This window comes from Helianthus annuus, chromosome 10 (genome assembly GCF_002127325.2).
Source record: "Helianthus annuus cultivar XRQ/B chromosome 10, HanXRQr2.0-SUNRISE, whole genome shotgun sequence".
In the NCBI taxonomy this organism is placed as follows: Eukaryota; Viridiplantae; Streptophyta; class Magnoliopsida; order Asterales; family Asteraceae; genus Helianthus; species Helianthus annuus.
In genome coordinates this window covers 122,886,574-122,909,234 of record NC_035442.2, presented here as the reverse complement: position 1 = coordinate 122,909,234, position 22,661 = coordinate 122,886,574, and positions in this window count along the sequence as shown.

The following is a 22,661-nucleotide window of genomic DNA, read 5'->3' as shown; positions in this document are numbered from 1 at the left end:
ATACCAAACCATCCAAAACTTATTTCTAAGTTATGTGAAGGTTATTTAAGGTATGTTAAGCCTATTTCACTATTCCGGAGTGTTTGTCGCATTAAACTTGACTGCGTTTACACACTAGTTTGCGTATAACTTTACATAAAGCGATTTAGAGCTTGAAATCGAACGAGAATTGATATGTGCAAATGATACACATATTTTCACAATTCCCAAGTATGAAATACAAAATTTCATTGGTTTGGCATTTGTTTGACGGTCACAGTGACACAGGTGTCACACGGAAAGCCGGAGAGGATCACCCTGTTCTCAAGGTCACCAAGAATGACACGAATTGGAAGCGACGGTTCTTCTTTGTTAGGAGGGATACCATCCCTGATGGGAAGGATCTGCCCAAAGAGTGGGCTACTCATGGTAGGATAGAGGATCCTGGAAGGATCACCATAAGATTTGTTCCTTAGGATGAGGATCACTAACATTTTCTTTTGTTTTTTGTTTATTGTGCAGCTATTTCCATCTCTCGTCTGAAGTTGACACCTGCTGCAAAAGAGAGACTTTTAGCCTTCAAGAAGCTTGATCCGGAGACAAGGACTTTCCAGGTTGCTACTCAAGATTCCCAAGAAGTATCCTCTGCCTCTGTCACGATGTCAAGTAAGTATCCTGATTAAAAAGTAGTTTCATGTAGGATTTTTTAAATTAGTTAGAATACTTATCTGATTTTGGTTGTGTAGGTGCTGGAAAATCTGCTAAATCTGCCTCCAAGTTTGGCATTGATGATCTTGCTAATGTCAAATCTGCGAGGAAGAAGACCCCTGCTGCCAGTCCAACCGCTTCAGCCCCTAAAGCACCTATTAGGGGTAAAGGAAAGAAGAGGAAGGCCTCTGAGGATCTTCAAGGATTTCCCCTGCTCCGGCAACAGTTTCTTGATTACGTTAACGAAGTAAAGATCACTGCTCCTGCTTGTATATCCTGCTTGTATATCCTGCTTGTATATCCTGCTTGTTTGAGGATCATCTGGTCCTGAACTTACCCTTTTCCCTTTTGGCAGAAACTCGCTGAAATAGAAACATATATTGGCCACGTTGAGGATCAAGACCGCCAAATTGCCGACCTCCAACAGATGGGTGTGCTAAAGGATCTCAAGATTGCTGATCTTGAGAAGGAGCTCCGGGCCACCAAGGATAAAGCTGCCAGGATGCTGATCAATTTTGATTATGAGAAGCATGACATTACCCAGGATGCCAAGGTCTCTGCTGCGATAACCATGTATAAGATCCAGCTGCAGATGGCTGCGGAGGCTCAGGATCCTTCCTTCGACAAAGGCACATGGGACGTGGAAGGCTGGAATGCGAGGCTGGCAGAGTTGGAGGATGATGAGGAGGCTGAGGAGATCCCTATGCTTGAAGGTGGTGATGTTGGCAAGGATCAAGGTGGAGAGGCAAGCGGAGCTGGTGGAGCTGGTGGTGCAGCGAAGGCTTGAGCTGCAGCATTGGGCGATGAAGGACACTTCTAGACATAGCCGGAGCCCAATTTTTTAAATTTGGTAGTGGTTTCTTTGTGGTTGTTGATGTTTTGAAACAATGATGGTTTGTAACTTTGAACAATAGTTTTAGGATTAAGGATCCAGGATCCTTCAGACAATAGGTAGGATTGCAAATGGTGAAGGGATCCTCTATTTGGGGGATGAAGCCATTGTGATCCTGCCGCCTTTATTTACCTGCATGCTAAGACCGCACAAACAATGGACACCCTTTGCCAACCCATGTGGACGGGCCACGTTTTGCTGGTAGAAACGTGGGTTGGCAATTTTGACAACTTTGAAGGGTTAATCCTTTCGTTTATAAATAAAATCTTAAACTTTTGTCGCTTATCTTGTGTTATTATCCTTTTTGTTCCTTTAATTCCCCATTGTTTTGGTGTACATTCATTGAATAAGTAATTTCGAATAAGTCAGCTTGAAAACATTTAGGAAAATATCTTATAGTTGAAAAAATCCCAAAAAGTAGTACATATTTTAAGGGTCACAAGTTTAGTTGTCAAATTTCAAGGGTTAGCATAAAGAAACAATGAATAGGATTGAAAACAGTTAAGGATCATACCTGAGAATCCAAATTAGGATCCTCACCTTTATTCAGGATAACCGTAAATGGAATATTAATGGATAATAAGGATTAAGGATCCTTAATTGTTTTAACTTTGAAAACCTGAAAAATAGAACATAACTTGGGACTAAGCCAATATAAAAGATAGGTTAGTATCTGGGGACAGGCCCAAAGGATCATTGGGCAAGCCCAAAGGATAACTGGGGACAAGCCCAAAGGATAACTGGGGACAAGCCCAAAGGATAACTGGGGACAAGCCCAAAGGATAACTGGGGACAAGCCCAAGGATCGTATGTAAACTGGAGTATGGCCCTCACTGGCGACTATCCAAACTTAGTGACATGAAAATGTCAAAACCTTAGCTAACGTGAAAACGTTAGAAACCTTAGGAACGGATGTATGGTACGTCTACCATTATACGTAGGAACCTAGGCATAGCCAGTACGATGAGGTTATCAGCCCCTGGAGTGGGTACTGGTCCCAAAGACATGAACTATACCAGGATCATCGTGCGCTACAGGCGAAAACTGGGGACAAGCCCAAACTGGGGACAAGCCCAAAACTTTGGAGGGTTGGCCAACCACTTTGATCTTCTGTAAAATGATAACAACTCTGCAAAAGCTTAAACTTTGTGAAAATAGATGTTAACTGATTAACATCTTTAACTTTTGATAAGTAATAAGTATAAAATGAGTGAAAATGAAAATGAAAGTAATGTGTTACCAAATGTAGAATCATATATCCTTTGAGGATCCTGGATCCTTAATCAGAATACCGGTATCGCTGAGGATCCCTGATCCTTCTTACTTAAAGTATTTTTTGAAATGAACAGCATTCCAAGCTCTTGGTAGGAGATCACCATCCATTGTTATCAAATGATATGCCCCCTTTCCTGATTCAGCTTCAATTAGATAGGGGTCTTCCCACTTTGGTGCTAGCTCGCCATCAGAAGGATTTGTAGTGTTCTGGAATGCTTTTCTTAGCACAAAATCACCAACTTGAAATCTTCTAATCCTGACATTCTTGTTGTACGCTCCAACCATTCTTTGTTGATAACTGGCGATTTCCTTTTTTCTGTCTTTGAGCGAAAGCTTCTTCCTAAGATGCAGATGTTATGTTGGTTGGTGTAGAATATTACTGCGTCTCTGACAAGCATCACACTTCTTTGTGTATTCCACAGCATACGTCTTCATGGTAGGCCAATATTATCCTGTTTTAAGGACCCTTGAGAATAGTGCTTTGCCCCCAGTGTGGTTTCCACAGTCTCCTTGACTTTGAAAGCTTTAGGATTTTGTCTTGTAGAGATCTCTCCATGTTGTATATATCTTAGGATTGGAGGAATCCAGGATCCTGAATTCGACTGTGCAGGATCACCAGGTATGATTGCAGAATCCTTCACTATCTCCATGGCTATGTAATCCTCAATTGCAGGAGGGTAATGAGTATTTTTCACATCTTCTGGCATCTTTAGGAATGATCCAAGGTTAGTTCTTTTCTTCCCTGGGTACCTGTGGTAGACTGAAAAAGCAAAAGAATCTGCCAGTTTCCTGACTATTTCTAAGTACTTGATTAGCTTTTCACATTTAACAGTGTAAGAACTACTATAATGATTAGTAATTGATAGAGAATCTACATATACTTGAAGATACATGATCCTCATATTATTAGCTAATTGCAAACCTGCTATCAAGGCCTCATACTCTGCCTCATGATTAGTGGTTTGGAATTCACATACAATGGATTGGGGTATAATGTCCCCCTGTGGCGATTTTAGTAGTGTGCTTTGTCCAGTTCCTTTAACATTTGAAGCTCCATCCATGAAGAGTGTCCAAGGATCCTTGGTCTTCTCAAGTTGTTGAACTTCTAATTCAGCTTCCCTTTGTAGATCACAACTGAAATCAGCCACAAAGTCAGCTAAAGCTTCGGACTTGATGACGGTCCTAGGTTCATACTTAATGTCATATGCATTAAGCTTGACTATCCATTTTGCCATTCTACCTGCTATTTCAATTTTCCTGAGAACATTCTTGATAGAAATGTTAGTTTTCACAATAATGGTTTGAGTCTCAAAATAATGTCCACGTTTAGCAGAAGCCATAATTAAATCAAGAATTAATTTCTTCAAATGAGAATACCTGGCCTCAGCATCAAGTAGAATTTTACTTACATAGTATACCGGATGTTGAGAGCCTTCATGATCCTTAACTAGGATCACACTCACTACTTTAGCTGAAATAGCTAAGTATAAGGATAACGATTCTCATTTTCTGGTTTCATCAGGGCTGGTGCTGAGGATAGATGATCCTTAAGAACGTTAAGTGCAGCTTCATGCCTATCAGTCCACTCAAACTTGTCTTTGAGCAATTTGTCTACCTCTTCTTGGATAATGGCATTCCTTTCAAGTGTAAAGTTTCTCCTTTTTTGGTGGATTGGTTTGAATGACCTGTCAATGCCAAGTTTATGAGTGATACTATCCTTAGATATACCTGTCATATCTTCATGTTTCCAAGCGAAGGTAGATTTTCTTCTTTCCAAGAAGGATACTAAATCCTGCTAAATACTGTCTAGGATCCAGATCCTATAAAAATTTTGGATTCAGGATCCTCTGAGTTCAACATAATATCCTTGACGTCTTGCTCTCTTGCCTCCATGATGTCTTGCTCCTTGGAGGCTGGCTTCTTTGAAGAAGTGTAATAGTTTTTTGCCTCCTGCTGATCACTTTCTATCTTCACTGTATCTCATAGAGTTGGGACCTTGACACATTGATGATATGTTGAGAGGGATTGCCTTCATATCGTGTATCCATGGCCTGCCAAAGATAACGTTACAGCAAGATAAGCAATCAATAACATAGATTTTTTTTTACATAATTTACTCCCTCTATGTAGATAGGAAGTTTGGTGTCCCCCAATGTAATCTTTGTCTCTCCAAGGATAGATGATCTTTGGACAATATCGGATTCAAGGATGTCCATTGTATCGAGGACATCCAACTGGATTATGTTCACTGAGCTTTTCCCATCAAAGAGAATCCTACGAACAAAAATGGTTAGATATAAATAATGTAATAACTACACCGTCGTGATGAGGATCCTGAATGTCCGCACAGTTATCCTCATCATATGATATCACTTTCTTCTAGGTAAGGATGGAGGTCCGAACAGGTTTGCCCCCATTCTCCATCTTTGTTTCCTTTGCACGTCTCTTAGCTGCTGAGAACCTCCGGAGATGAAATGGATGATTCAAGCATCGGATGGTGGAGGAGGAGCTTTTTCAGGAATTTTCTCAGGATACTTGATCCTTGACTTTTTCCTTCCAAGCAATTCCTTCAAGTATCCTTCGCTCTAAAGATAACCTATCTCCTTCCTAAATGCTATGCACTCATCTATGAGATGACCAGAATACCTGTGGTAAGCACACCATTTCGATTCGTCTTCGACGGTTTGTCATTCTTCCTTGGCCACCTAACCTTGTCACCTAAACTCTGGAAGGAGGAACCTTGAACCTGCGAGGATCCTTGAGCCTGAAAGGATCCTTGAACCTGCGAGGATCCTTGAGCCTGAGAGGATCCTTGAACCTGCGAGGATCCTTGAACCTGAAAGGATCCTTGAACCTGCGAGGATCCTTGAGCCTGAGAGGATCCTTGAATCTGCGAGGATTCTTGACCCTGAGAGGATCCTTGAACCTGCGAGGATTCCTGAACCTGCGAGGATCCTTGAACCTGTGAGGATCCTTGAACCTGAGAGGATCCTTGAACCTGCGAGGATCCTTGAATCTGAGACATTGCCGATGATCCAGAACGTATTCCTGTTGATCCACCCTGGTATTGGACATGTGGAGCTGCAAAGTTCTGGGAAGTTATGACCGGAGTGTCGAAATTCAGCGACCACGACATCTGCTGATTTTATCAATTTCGCGAAGGATCCTGCCATTAGTTTTGACCTGCTGCATGTGATCCTTCATCTGCACCATCAAAGCATAAAAATCGCTGTTAGTAAGTGTAGGGTTGTCTTTTTCGGAGAATTCTCATCATTTTTCTGGAATGCAATGGGGAGATGAGGCAAAGGCGGAATGCCCTGTGAAAAAGTGACCGTCGACATAGAGCTTGGAGTGTTCTTCGCTGGAGAAGCCATATGGTTGAAGGTAATGAACCGAAATAAATGAAATGAACAAAATTTCTCAGAATTGAAGCACCAATTGCCCCACGGTGGGCGCCAAACTGTTTTGGTCAAAAATCACACAAGGATAATGCAACCAAAATTTATGTAAACGGGGAATGATGCTTGGTATGATGACCAAAGTGAAGGATCACTTAAATGTAAAATGCACAAGTGACACAAGGATTTATACGAGGAAAAAGCCCTTGATCAATGATCCCCGGCATAAAAAACCTCGGGTGATGGAAACTACCGATCACCAAACTTCAATATAACAAATGATAGTTACAACTTTGGATGGTAACGAGCTAGGTACAAAGATCGCTATGGTGTAGTATGCTAGAGTGTGTAAGAAATGTGTTGTGTCTTCCGAATGTGGAAGAGAGCTATTTATACAAGTGTGAGTGGCCTTATTTTAGGTAAATAGACTAACTATTAGCTCGTTACCCCTTTTAGGAATAAAAGTAAATCTAGCCTAAATTATCGCCCTTAAATTATGCTGAGTTTCCATATCGTCCACAACGTTCATCTCTGATTAAGCATATGCCAAAGTTGTAAAGACGAGTCCCTTGTTTACGTTGCTAAGAGCGGATCCTGCCAGACATTCCTGCAAGATATCATTAAATCCAATGAAAACAACTGTTAGTATGAGGATCCCTGTGATGGTCCGTGATCCTGATCCTGGAACTCTTCTGAGGATCACTATCTGCCAAAGAAATAAGGATCACTGGTTAGGATCATATGTAAGGATCATAAGTCATAAAAATCCAGCCCTAACAGATAATGCAACCAAACTTTATGTAAACGGGGAATGATGCTTGGTATGATGAACAAAGTGAAGGATCACTTAAATATAAAATGCACAAGTGACACAATGATTTATACGAGGAAAAAGCCCTTGATCAATGAATGATCTCCGGCATAAAAACCTCGGGTGATGGAAACTACCGATCACCAAACTTCAATATAACAAATAAAGGTTACAACTTCAGATGGCAACGAGCTAAGTACAAGGATCACTATAGTATCGTGTGTCAAAGCGTGAGGGAAGTGTGTTGTGTCTTCCGAATGTGGAAGAGAGCTATTTATACAAGTGTGAGTGGCCCTATTTTAGGTAAATAGACTAATTATTAGCTCGTTACCCCTTTAGGAATAAAAGTAAATCTAGCCTAAATTATCGCCCTTAAATTATGCCGAGTTTCCATATCGTCCACAACGTTCATCTCTGATTAAGCATATGCCAAAGTTGTAAAGACAAGTCCCTTGTTTACGTTGCTAAGAGCGGATCCTGCCAGACATTCCTGCAAGATAATATTAAATCCAATGAAAACAACTGTTAGTATGAGGATCCCTGTGATGGTCCGTGATCCTGATCCTGGAACTCTTCTGAGGATCACTATCTGCCAAAGAAATAAGGATCACTGGTTAGGATCATATGCAAGGATCATAAGTCATAAAAATCCAGCCCTAACAATTGCCCCCAAAATATAAGGAGTAATATTGTAAATAAACGAGTTGTATTTTGTTTGATCTTATCCTCAACAAGTTAATCGAATAACTAGCCATTAGAGACGGACTAGCCGTTGCGAACCTTACGTCACAGAAGTGACAGCCCTGCAAATCATCATTATAAATAGGTGTTAGAGATAGGATCAATTTGCATTTAAATTCAAGAGAGACTCCCTTTATATTTTCGTCCGAAGATCAATCAGGTATCTCTTTTCCTCCTTCTTCCTTCTCTTACTCTGTTTTTCTATTTCTTTCCATTATTATGCAAAGATGTTGCTCCGGAACTCCCCGCACAAGGATCCTAAGAAGAGCAGTCCCTTGAAGGGTCAAAGGATCATCAAGGATTCTTCAACTGAGAGGTGTTGTTTTACCGACTCTCAGATTGATAAAATTCGTCATTGCTTTCCAGCGAGCAACCTCTTTAAATCTTTTGATCCTACCGCTTTAAGTGACTTCATCTCTGATACTTGGGTAGCCTTTCCTGTTACTCCGTTCTTGATAGGATATTCATATCCTTTCCCTCAATTCACCCAGTCCTTCTTTTCCCTTACCGGCATCTCCTACATCCAGGCCATGCCAATGATCTGGAGGGTTTTATATACCCTTGAAAGGATCATTGAGCAGGAAGGGATTGACTTAGGAATGGCGGAGCTAGCTGAGATGTATGATCTCACAACGTTTGGATCCCATCGGTATCTGTTTAAGCGAAAAGCTGGAGAGGATCATCCTGTCTTCAAGGTTACCAAGAACGACACAAACTGGAAGCGTCGGTTCTTCTTTGTTAGGAGAGATACCATCCCAGATGGGAAGGATCTGCCCAAGGAGTGGGCTACTCATGGTAGGATAGAGGATCCTGGAAGGATCACCATAAGATTTGTTCCCTAGGATGAAGATCACTAATATTTTCTTTGTTTTTTGTGCAGCCATATCCGTTGCTCATCTCAAGTTGACTCCTGCTGCAAAAGAGAGAGTTTTAGCCTTCAAGAAGCTTGATCACGAGATTAGAAGTTTTCAAGTTGCCACCCAAGATTCACAGGAAGTATCCTCCGCATCTGCCACAATGTCAAGTAAGTATCCTTGTTAAAAAGTAGTTCTATGTAGGATTTCTAAATTAGTTAGAATACTTATCTTAGTTTGGTTGTGTAGGCGCTGGAAAATCTGCTAAGTCTGCTTCAAAATTTGGCGTTGAAGATCTGTCCAACGTCAAACCTTCAAGGAGGAAGAATCCTGCCAGCCCGAGTACCTCTGTCCCCAAGGCACCTGTGAGAGGGAAGGGAGGAAAGAAGAGGAAAACCTCTGATGCTGAGGGTCTCCAAGGATTTCCCCTGCTCCGCCAACAACTTCTTGATTACGTCAATGAGGTAAGGATCACTGCCCCTGCTTGTATATCCTGCTTGAATATCCTGCTTGTTTGAGGATCACCTGGTCCTGGACTTACCCTTTTCCCTTTTTGCAGAAATTTGCTGAAATAGAAACTTATATTGGCCACGTTGAGGATCAAGATCGCCAAGTCGCTGACCTTCAACAGATGGGTGTGCTGAAGGATCTCAAGATTGCTGATCTTGAGAAGGAGCTTCGGGCTACCAAGGATGAAGCTGCCAAAATGGTGATCAACTTCGATTATGAGAAGCATGATATCACCAAGGATGCCAAGGTCTCTGCTGCGATAACCATGTACAAGATCCAGTTGCAGATGGCTGCGGAGGCTCAGGATCCTGCCTTCGACAAAAGCACATGGGACGTGGAGGGCTGGAAGGCAAGGCTGGCAGAGTTGGAGGATGATGATGAAGCTGAGGAGATCCCAATGCTTGAAGGTGGTGATGCTGGCAAGGATCAGGGAGAAGCAAGTGGAGCTGGTGGTGATGGTGCAGCGAAGGTTTGAGCTGCAGAATTGGGCGATGAAGGAAACTTCTAGACATAGCCGGAGCCCAATTTTTTTTGTGTTTGTTGATGTTTTTAACGATGATGGTCTGTAACTCTGAACAATAGTTTTAGGATTAAGGATCCAGGATCCTTCAGACAATAGGTAGGATTGCAAATGGTGGAGGGATCCTCTGTTTGGGGGATGAAGCCATTGTGATCCTGCCGCCTTTATATCCCTGCATTACTTTTGAACCTATTATCATGGACACCCTTTACCTACCCCAGCGGACGGGCCACGTATTGCTGGTAGATGCTCGGGGTAGGTAATTTTGACAACCTTTGAAGGGTTAATCCTTTCGTTAATAAATAAAATCTTAAACTTTTGTCGCTTATCTTGTGTTATTATCCTTTTTATTTTCAATTGTTTTGACACATGTTTGTTTGAGTAAGAAAAGTTGAGCAAATTATGTCTAAGAAATTTAGGATATGATCCTGGATCAGATATCCTATAATCGAAAATTTTCAAGGTAGTTTATTTTAAGGATCATAGGTTCAGTTGTCAAGGTCTAAAGGTTATTCAAATGGATAATGAAATTAAAAATAGTTAAGGATCATACCTGAGGATCCAAGTTAGGATCCTAACCTTTAATCAGGATAACCATAAGTAAAACTTTAATGGATAATAAGGATTAAGGATCCTTAATTGTTTAACTTCGAAAACCTGAAAAAATGGAATATAACTTGGGACTAAGCCAATATAAAAGATAAGTTAGTAACTGGGGACAAGCCCAAAGGATAACTGGGGACAAGCCCATAGGATCACTGGGGACAAGCCCGAAGGATAACCGGGGACAAGCCCAAAGGATAACTGGGGACAAGCCCAAGGATCGTATGTAAACTGGAGTATGGCCCTTACTGGCGACTATCCAAACTTAGTGACATGAAAATGCCAAAACCTTAGCTAACGTGAAAACGTTAGAAACCTTAGGAACGGATGTATGGTACGTCTACCATTATACGTAGGATCCTAGGTATAGCCAGTACGATGAGGTTATCAGCCCCTGGAGTGGGTACTGGTCCCAAAGACATGAACTATACCAGGATCATCGTGCGCTACAGGCGAAAACTGGGGACAAGCCCAAGGATAACTAGGGTTGAACCCAAGGATCTGAGATGCTTTTGAAGACTATCAATAATATGCTGAGGATACCTGGACTATCAAAACTCAAATTCTCGTGAGAGGAGGATGAAGGATACATGATCCTTATCCTTTGGTAAAAATAAGAAAATGGAATAGTTTAGGATTAGGATATTACTAGAGTAAGGATCATTGACATTATCGGGATCCTTCGAGGACGCTTTCAATGTAAGGATCATATGTGCCAGGAGGATCCTGTTCACATGAAATATTTCTTTAAGTGAACAGCATTCCAGGCTCTTGGTAACAAATTTCCTTCCATGGTTAGCAATCTATATGCCCCCCTTCCTGCTTCAGCTTCAATCAAGTAAGGGCCTTCCCATTTTGGTGCTAATTTCCCATCGGCAGGATTGATGGTATTTTGGAATGCTTTTCTCAATACCATATCCCCCACTTGGAATTTCCTTATTCTGACATTTTTGTTGTAAGCACCAGCCATTCTTTGTTGGTAGCTAGCCATCCTTATCCTAGCCAGATCCCTGATTTCTTCAATAGTATCCAAATCCTGAGCCAAGTTTGCAGCATTCTCTTCAGGATCACGGGTACTTGTTCTAGCAGTTGGAACTACCATTTCTGTTGGGATCACTGCTTCTGCCCCAAACACCAAAGAGAAGGGTGTTTGACCAGTAGCATTCTTGGGAGTTGTCCTGTCAGCCCAAAGCACATAAGGCAATTCCTCTGCCCATTTCCCCTTCTTGGATCCAAGTTTCTTCTTCAGATTGTTGATGATGATCTTGTTGGATGATTCTGCTTGACCATTAGCTTGTGGATCGACTGGTGTTGATGTTATAATCTTAATTCCCCAACTGTCACAAAAGTTAGTAGTCCTGCTCCCAATAAATTGGGAACCATTATCACATACAATTCCAGAAGGAATGCCAAATCTGGTTATAATGTTTCTCTTAATAAAGGATATAACTTCCTTCTCTCTGACTTGGGCAAAAGCTTCAGCCTCTATCCACTTGGAGAAGTAGCCAGTCATGGCAAGCATAAATACTTTTCCACCAGGTACTTTAGGGAGCTTGCCAACTATATCCATTTCCCATCTCATGAATGGCCAAGAGGATGGTATAGGATGTAGAAGTTCAGCCGGCTGATGAAGGATATTCCTGTGTCTCTGACAAGGATCACACTTCTTAGCATACTCCACAGCATCCCTTTTCATAGTTGGCCAGTAGTATCCTGTCCTAAGGATCCTTGAGAACAATGCCCTGCCCCCAGTGTGGTTTCCACAATCTCCTTCATGGAAGTCTTTTAACACTTCTTGAATTTCAGGATCCTCGATACATCTTAAATATGGTCCTGCAAGAGATCGCTTATATAGCACATTATTTAGGATTGTGAATTGAGATACCTTAATCCTGAATGCCCTAGGATTTTCTCCTATAGGAATCTCCCCGTGTTGTAAGTATCTCATGATTGGTGAGATCCATGATCCTGAATAAGATTGAGTTTCCTCACTAGGGATCATTGCAGTATCCTCTTCTATTTCCATGGCCACCTGATTTTCAATAGCAGGAGCCAGGATATGGATGATGGGGATACTTATATCCTCTGGGATCTTCAGAGATGATCCTAGATTGGCCAATGCATCAGCTTCTGTATTTTCCTCCCTTGGTACCTGTGTCAAACTGAAAGAAACAAAGGAGAGTGCCAATTTTTTGACTATCTCTAAATATTTGGTTAGTTTTTCACCTTTCACAGCATAGGATCCATTAAAGTGATTAGTGATCAATAATGAATCTATGTATACTTCAAGATACCTGACCCCCATATGCTTAGCAATTTGCAAACCAGCAATTAAGGCTTCATATTCAGCCTCATTGTTAGTTGCTTGGAACTCACAAGCTATGGAGTGGGGTATTATGTCCCCCTGTGGCGATTTTAGTACTATGCCGAGCCCTGTGCCTTTGACATTTGAGGATCCATCAGTGTGTAGTATCCAAGGATCCTTGGTCTCATCCAGCTGCTGGACCTCCAATTCTGCTTCCTTTTGTAGATCACTACTGAAATCAGCCACAAAGTCGGCTAGTGCTTGAGATTTAATGGCTGTTCTAGGCTCATATCTTATATCATGGGCACTAAGCTTTACTGCCCACTTAGCCATCCTTCCGGACATCTCTGGTTTCCTGAGAACATTCTTGATTGGAAAATTAGTTCTAACAACAATAGCATAGGTTTCAAAATAATGTCTTAGCTTAGTAGATGCCATAATTAATGCAAGAATAAGTTTTTCAAGGTGTGAGTACCTGGATTCAGCATCAAGTAAACTCTTACTTACATAATTGACAGGATATTGGGTACCTTCATGATCCTTAACAAGGACTGCACTTACAACTGTTGAGGATACCGCCAGGTATAAGGATAACACATCTCCTTTTCCGGGTTTCATCAATGCTGGAGCTGAGGACATGTGTTCTTTGAGGGCTTGTAAAGCATTCTCATGCTTTTCAGTCCACTCAAATTTCTTGTTCTTTCTTAGGATATCATAGAATTCTTTACACCTTTCTGAGGATTTGGATATAAATCTGTTTAGAGCTGCTATCCTGCCTGTTAGCCTTTGCACATCCTTAGCGTTGGCAGGGGATTTGATATTCACCAATGCTTTGATTTGTTCCGGGCTTGCTTCAATGCCCCTCTGAGTTACCATATATCCTAAGAATTTGCCTGCTTTAACACCGAAGTGACATTTTGAAGGATTAAGCTTCATGTTATAATTATCAAGGATATCAAACGCTTCCTCCAAGTCCCTTAGGTGATCCTCAGCCTTCTTGGATTTCACAACCATATCGTCTATGTATACTTCCATAGTTTGTCCAATTTGATCTTTGAACATCATATTCACCAGCCTTTGATATGTTGCACCTGCATTTCTTAATCCAAAAGGCATAGCAATATAACAATATAAACCGGTTGGGGTCATAAAAGCCGTATCCTCTTGGTCAGATGGCTCCATCTGAATTTGTTGGAATCCAGATGATGCATCCATAAAGGTTAACAGTTCATGCCCCGCCGTTGCATCCACCATGGAGTCAATGTGGGGTAACGGGAAAGGATCCTTGGGACATGCCTTATTCAAATCCGTGAAATCGACACATACCCTCCACTTTCCGTTTTTCTTTTGAACAACGACCACATTGGCTAGCCACTTTGGATACTTTACCTCTCTAATCATACCTGCTCGAAGTAGCCTTTCTACCTCTTCCTGGATAATGGCATTTCTTTCCGGTGCAAACTTCCTCCTTTTTTGATGGATTGGTTTGATTGACCTGTCAATGCCAAGTTTATGAGTTATAATATTCTTAGATATACCTGTCATATCCTCGTGTTTCCATGCAAAGGTAGACTTTCTTCTTTTGAGGAAGGATACTAGGTCTTCTTTCATCTTGCCAAGGATCCCTGATCCTATATAGATTTTTGATTCAGGATCATTAGGATCCAAAAGGATTTCGTCCACATCCTGTTCTCTTGCCTCCAAGACATCCCTTGGAGGATACTGTAATTGCTATTGCTCCCTTGGCTTCGAGGCTGGTTTCATTGACGAGGTGTAACAATCCTTAGCCTCCTGCTGATCACTGTCGATCTTGATTATTCCCCATGGGCTAGGGAGCTTCATACATTGATGGTAGGTGGATGGGACTGCCTTCATATCATGTATCCAGGGTCTGCCAAGGATAACATTACAACAAGACAAACAGTCAATAACACAAAATTTTTGATAATTATGTAATCCTTCCACATAAATTGAGAGTTTGATGTCCCCCAGGGTTTTCTTAGTTTCGCCACTGAATCCTACAAGTACGGAGGATCTTGGTGTGATATCTGATTCAGGGATACCCATCTTCTTCAGAACATCAAGCTGGATAATATTTACAGAGCTTCCTCCGTCGATAAGGATCCTGCGGACAAAATGGTTAGAGATAAAGAGAGTGATGACTAGACTATCATGATGGGGATCCTGGATGTTAATTCTATCATCCTCATCGAAGGTTATAACTTTTCCTTCCGAGACACTTGATGTTCGAATAGGTCTTTCTCCGTTATCCATTTTAGCTTCCTTTGCATGCCTTTTAGCTGCCGAGAAGGATGTACCACATATGTCTGATCCTCCAGAAATAAAGTTGATTACTTGGGCATCTGCCGGAGGAGCTGGAGCTTTCTCAGGGATCCTTTCAGGATCTTGAGTCCTTTGCTTTTTTCTTCCCAACAACTCTTTTAGATGCCCCTTGCTTAGCAGATATCCAATTTCCTTTCTTAATGCGATACATTCTTCAGTTAAATGCCCAAAATCCTCGTGGTATGCACACCACTTCGATTTGTCTTTAGTTCCAGTTGGTTTGTCGTTTTTTCTGGGCCATCTGGCTTTTTCTCCTAGATTCTGCATTGCAAGGATTAGTTCATGATTATCAACGGAAAAACAATATTCAGAAATCGGAGGATAATCCTCATCATCCTCTTCTTGGTCAACGGCATGCACGTTCTGGTTGTCATTCCTATTGTAGGATTTGAATCTGTTGCTTTTGAAAGAGGATCCTTGCTTTTCTTACTTTGAGGATCCTGCTTGTCTCTCCTGGATCCTCTTGTCATCCTCTAGCCGGATGAACCTGAGTGCCCGAGTTCTTACTTCATCTAGGTTCTTGCATGGTGTCATAACAAGATCATCATAGAACAATGAATCCTTAAGCAATCCCATCTTGAAGGCCTCAACAGCTGTGGCCATATCCAAGTTAGGAATATCCAAGGATTCTTTACGAAACTTGGTTATGTAATCCCTTAATGATTCATTATGACCCTGAGTTACCCTATATAAATCACTAGTCAATCTTTCAAACTTTCTACTACAAGAGAATTGATTATTGAATAAATTAACTAAATTAGCAAATGAAGTAATAGAGTAAGGGGGAAGACTTAGCAGCCATTTAAGAGCTGATCCAGTAAGAGTGGATCCAAATCCTTTGCATAAGCATGCTTCCTTTAACTTTTCTGGAATTGGATTGATCTCCATCCTCTCCCTGTATTGTGCTATGTGTTCCTCAGGATCCGTTGTACCATCATACAGCTTCATAGTAGGGATATGGAACCTTTTGGGTATCTCAGCATCACAAATTGGTGGTGCAAAACGAGATACCTTATGGCTTCCATCTGCAATCTCCGGGATAGGTTTGACTACCCCTGGAACACTTGATATCATATCCTTCAGTTTTTGTAGTTCTCTGGCCATAGCATGATTGATACCTGTATCCCGCATGAATCCATGGTTAGTGGTAAGAGAATTATTAAAAGTGTTACCTCCCATCGGGTTCAAGTTAGGAACATTGGGTGTGAATCCATATTGCTGGGATTCTGGGATAATGGATGGACCAGTGGAAGCAATGGTCTGCATTGGAATAAAATCTCCTTGATGGACATCTAGACTTCCTGTTTGCAAATTCTTCAAGGATCCTTGTATCTGAAGGGATCCTTGAACCTGGGATGATCCTGGGACGAAGGAGGATCCTTGAACCTGAGATGATCCTGGAACGAAGGAGGATCCTGAGTTCATGAAGGATCCCATATGTTGAGTATAGGATCCTGCCGGTTGGAAATATGATCCTGATGCCTGAGTCACTGCTGCTGGGCCGAAATGCATTCCTCTTGATCCACCCACATATTGAATGTCTGGGACCTCTGATGGCTGAGAAGTAATCATTGGAGTATCAATATTCAAAGATTTGGGCATCAGTGGGGAATGATCCTCTGCCGTTTTCTTTTGTCTTTTGAGATCTCCGATTTCTCTGAGGATCCTGTCATTAGTTTCATCCTACTGCTGCATACGATCCCTCATCTGCAAAATCAAAGTAAATATATCACTAGTACTGGGAACAGAAGAAGTTAGAGCAGAAGATGATGGTTTAGAGGAGATAGAAGTTGGTCTCTTCTCAGCATTTTTCTGAGATCCGGCTGGTGGTGGAGGCAAAGGTGGAATGCCAGTAGATGAATTGACTGCCGACATCACTGTGGAGGTATTCTTCAACGACGAAGCCATGCAACACTCCGGAATGGTCACCAACAGAAAATCTTTTTATGAATGAAGCACCAATTGCTCCACGGTGGGCGCCAAACTGTTTTGGTCAAAAATCACACAAGGATAATGCAACCAAACTTTATGTAAACGGGGAATGATGCTTGGTATGATGAACAAAGTGAAGGATCACTTAAATATAAAATGCACAAGTAACACAAGGATTTATACGAGGAAAAAGCCCTTGATCAATGAATGATCTCCGGAATAAAAAACCTCGGGTGATGGAAACTACCGATCACCAAACTTCAATATAACAAATAAAGGTTACAACTTCGGATGGCAACGAGCTAAGTACAAGGATCACTATAGTATCGTGTGTCAAAGCATGAGGGAAGTGTGTTATGTCTTCCGAATGTGGAAGAGAGCTATTTATACAAGTGTGAGTGGCCCTATTTTAGGTAAATAGACTAATTATTAGCTCGTTACCCCTTTAGGAATAAAAGTAAATCTAGCCTAAATTATCGCCCTTAAATTATGCCGAGTTTCCATATCGTCCACAACGTTCATCTCTGATTAAGCATATGCCAAAGTTGTAAAGACGAGTCCCTTGTTTACGTTGCTAAGAGCGGATCCTGCCAGACATTCCTGCAAGATAATATTAAATCCAATGAAAACAACTGTTAGTATGAGGATCACTGTGATGGTCCGTGATCCTGATCGTGGAACTCTTCTGAGGATCACTATCTGCCAAAGAAATAAGGATCACTGGTTAGGATCATATGCAAGGATCATAAGTCATAAAAATCCAGCCCTAACAGTAGCGTGATAGGTTCCTTGTTTACGTTGCTAAGAGCGGATCCTACTCGAAATTCCTGCAAGATAACATTAAACCCAAAGAGAACAATCGTTAGTATGAGGATCCTTAGGATGGTCCGTGATCCTGTCCCTGGAACTCTTCTGAGGATCACTATCTGTCAAAGAAACAAGGATCACTGATTAGGATCACATGTAAGGATCACAAGTCATAAAAATCCAGCCCTAACACACACTCCTTAAGTATCCTTGATCCTGGAAGATGTTGGATCCTTGAAGTGCTGTGAATGTAGGTCTTGGAGGATAATCCATGGATCCGGAAACCTGAGATGAAGATCCTTGAACCTGGAAGGAGGAACCTTGAACCTGAGAGGATCCTTGAACCTGAGAGGATCCTTGAACCTGGGAGGAGGATCCCTGAACCTGAGAGGATCCTTGAACCTGAGAGGATCCTTGAACCTGGGAGGAGGAACCTTGAACCTGACAGGATCCTTGAACCTGGGAGGAGGATCCCTGAACCTGAGAGGATCCTTGAACGTGAGAGGATCCTTGAACCTGGGAGGAGGATCCCTGAACCTGAGAGGATCCTTGAACCTGAGAGGATCCTTGAATTGGCTGCGTCCCCATGCATCCTCCTAAACTGGTGAAGAATCCCTGATGCTGAAATGAGGATCCTGGAGGCTGGAAAGAGGATCCTCGAGCCTGAGATATTACCGATGATCCAGAACGCATTCCTATTGATGCACCTTGGTATTGGACGTCTGGAGCTGCAAAGTGCTGGGAAGTTATGCCCGGAGTGTCGAAATTCAGCGACCTCGACATCAAAGGGGAGTAATCCTCTGCTGATTTTATCAATTTCGCGAAGGATCCAGCCATTAGTTTTGACCTGCTGATGCATGTGATCCTTCATCTGCACAATCAAAGCATAAAAATCACTGTTAGTAAGTGTAGAGGAGGAAACAATAGTTGGTTTTGTGAAAACGGGGGTTGTCTTCTTCGGAGAATTCTCAGCATTCTTCTGGAATGCAAGGGGGAGATGATACAAAGGCGGAATGCCCTGTGAAAAAGTGACCGTCGACATAGAACTTGGAGTAGTTTTCCCTGAGAAGCCATGTGGTTGAAGGTAATGAACCGAAATGAATGAAATGAACAAAATTTCTCAGAATTGAAGCACCAATTGCCCCACGGTGGGCGCCAAACTGTTTTGGTCAAAAATCACACAAGGATAATGCAACCAAATCTGAATTTGTGAGGTATGATGCTTGGTTAATTGTATGAACAACAAGTATATGAAATCAACGATGAACACCGAGATTTATACGAGGAAAAAGCCCTTGATCTTTAGAAGATCTCCGGCATAAAAAACCTCGGGTGATGGATGTTTTGGTCAAAAATCACACAAGGATAATGCAACCAAACTTTATGTAAACGGGGTATGATGCTTGGTTTATTGAAAAAGTAAAGGATCACTTCAGTGTGAAATATGCAAAGACACAATGATTTATATGAGGAAAAAGCCCTTGATCAATGTATGATCTCCGGTATAAAAAACCTCGGGTGATGGCAACTACCGATCACCAAACTTCAATATAAGAAAAATGGTTACAACTTCGGATGATAATGAGCTGAGTACAAGGATCACTATAGTTTCGAGTGTCTAAGCGTGTGACAATTGTCTTGTGAGTTCTTCCGAATGGGGAAGAGTGTTATATATACAAGTGTAGGTGACCTATTTTAGGTAAAAAGACTAATAATCAGCTCATTACCCCTTTAGAAATAAAAGTAAATCTAGCCTAAATTGTCGCCCTTGAATCATGCCAAGTTTCCATATCCTTTGCAACGGTCATCTTCGATTAAGCACATGCTATAATTGTAACTACGCGTCCTTTGATCGTGATGCTAAGAGCGGATCCTGCTAGACATTCCTGCAAAATGACATTAAGTTCAACGAAAGCAACTATTAGCATGAGGATCCTATGATGGTCCGTGATCCTGATCCTGGAACTCTGCTGAGGATCACTATCTGCCAAAGAAACAAGGATCACTGGTTAGGATCATACGTGAGGATCATGTATTGTAAAAATCCAGCCCTAACAATTGCCCCCAAAATATAAGGAGTGATTTTGTAAATATATGAGTTATATTTTGCTTTGATCTTATCTGCAACGAACAACTCGGATAACTAGCCCTTAATCTCGAACTAGCCGTTGCAATCCTTACGTCACTGAGGTGACATCCCTGCAAATCATGATTATAAATAGGAGATAGGGTAAGGATCAATCTGCATTTAAATTCAAGATATACTCCCTTTATAATCTCTACCGAAGATCGATCAGGTATTCTCTTCTTTTCTTTCTTCCTTCTCTTGCTCTGTTTTTCTGCTCCTCTGTTTTCATTCTGCTGTAAGTATGTTGCTCCGAAATTCTCCTCACAAGGATCACAAGAAGAGCAGTCCCCTAAAAAGCCAAGGGATCATTAAAGACTCTCCTACGGAGAGATGCTGCTTCACCGACGCTCATGTTGATAGGATCCGTCATTGTTTTCCGGCGGATGCTATCTTCAAGTCATTCACCTCCACCGCTTTAAGCGATTTTGTTTCCGAGACCTGGGTGGCTTTTCCTGCAACTCCGTTCACCATAGGATATTCGTATCCTTTTCCAGCCTTTACCCAATCCTTCTTTTCCTTGACCGGCATATCTTATATCCAAGCCATGCCGATGATCTGGAGGGTGTTGTATACCTTCGAAAGGATCATCGAGCAGGAGGGGATTGATTTGGGGATGGCAGAGCTGGCCGAGCTTTATGATCTTACCACGTTTGGTTCCTATCGATACTTGCTGAAACGGAAAGCCGGGGAGGATCACCCTGTTTTTAAGGTTACCAAAAATGACACAAACTGGAAGCGACGCTTCTTCTTTGTTAGGAGGGATACCATCCCTGATGGGAAGGATCTACCCAAGGAGTGGGCCACTCATGGTAGGATAGAGGATCCTGGAAGGATCACCATCAGACTTGTCTCTTATGATGAGGATCACTAATGTTTTCTTTGTCTTTTGTGCAGCCATATCCGTTGCTCATCTCAAGTTAACTCCTGCTGCAAGAGAGAGAGTTTTAGCTTTCAAAAAGCTTGATCCTGAGACTAGAAGTTTTCAAGTCACCGTCCAAGATTCACAAGAAGTATCCTCCGCATCTGCCACTATGTCAAGTAAGTATCCTTATTAAAAAGTAAGTTATATGTAAGACTGTTTAGTTAGTAAGGGAACTTATCTTGTTTTGATTGTGTAGGCGCTGGGAAATCTGCTAAGTCTGCCAAGTCTGCCTCCAAGTTCGGGATTGATGAACTTGCCAATGTCAAGTCTTCAAGAAAGAAGACTTCTGTTGCCAGTCCCTCTGCTTCGGCCCCTAAAGCACCTGTTAGGGGTAAGGGGAAGAAGAGAAAGACTTCTGAGGATCTCCAAGGATTTCCCCTGCTCCGCCAGCAGTTCCTTGACTATGTCAATGAGGTAAGGATCATTGCCCCTGTTGGTTATCCTTCTTGAATATCCTGCTTGTGTATTTTGCCTGTATATCCTGCTTCTTTGAGGATCACCTGGTCCTGAACTTACCTTTTTTCTCTTCTGCAGAAACTTGCTGAGATTGAGACCTACCTTGGCCATGTCGAGGATCAGGAAAGCCAAATCGTCGACCTCCAACAAATGGGCGTGTTAAAGGATCTCAAGATAGCCGATCTTGAGAAGGAACTCCGGGCTACTAAGGATGAGGCTGCTCAAATGCTGATCAACATGGATGGCGAGAAGCAGGAGATCACCCAGGACGCCAAGGTCTCTGCCGCAATTGCTATGTACAAGATACAACTACAGATGGCTGCGGAGGCTCAGGATCCTGCCTTTGACAAAAGCTCATGGGACGTGGAGGGTTGGAAGGCGAGATTGGCAGAGCTGGAGGATGAGGACGAAGCTGAGGAGATCCCAATGCTGGAGGGCGGTGATGCTGACAAGGATCAGGGTGGAGAAGCTGGTGGTGATGGAGCAGCAAAGGTGTGAGCTGCTGGATTGGGCGATGATGGATATTCGTGACTAGGCCGGAGCCCAATTTTTTAGGTTTGGTAGTGGTTTGTGGTTGTGATGTTTGAAACAATTATGGTTTGTAACTTTGAACAATAGTTTTTAGGGTTAAGGATCCTGGATCCTTTGAACAATAGGTAGGATCGCAAATGGTGGAGGGATCCTCTGTTTGGGGGATGAAGCCTTTGTGATCCTGCCGCCTTTTAATTTCCTGCACCTGCTAAGACCGCATAGACAATGGACACCCTTTGCCAACCCATGTGGACGGGCCACGTTTTGCTGGTAGAAATGTGGGTTGGCAATTTTGACAACTTTTTTGAAAGGGTTTAAGATCCTTTTGTTAATAATATAACTTTAATCTTTCTGGCTTATCTCGTGTTGTTATCCTTTATTTATCCTCTTTATTTTCCAGTTGTTTTAGAAATATATTTGTTAGAGTAACAAGAGTTGAGCAAACCATGTTTAATAAATTTAGGATATGATCCTAGATCAAATATCCTGACATTGAAAATTTTTGAAGCAATCAATTTCAAGGATCATAGGTTTAGTTGTCAAAGTGTAAGGGTTGTTCAGTATAATCAGAATAGTCAAGGATCATACCTGAGGATCCAAGTTAGGATCCTAACCTTTAATCAAGATAACCGTAGATGAGTTTTTAATAGATAATAAGGATTAAGGATCCTTATTTGTTTAACTTCGAAAACCTGAAAAACGGAACATAACTTGGGACTAAGCCAATTTAAAAGATAAATTAGTAGCTGGGGACATGCCCAAAGGATAACTGGGGACAAGCCCAAAGGATCACTGGGGACAAGCCCAAAGGATAACTGGGGACAAACCCAAGGATCGTATGTAAACTGGAGTATGGCCCTTACTGGCGACTATCCAAGCTTGGTGACATGAAAATGTCAAAACCTTAGCTAACGTGAAAATGTTAGAAACCTTAGGAACGGATGTA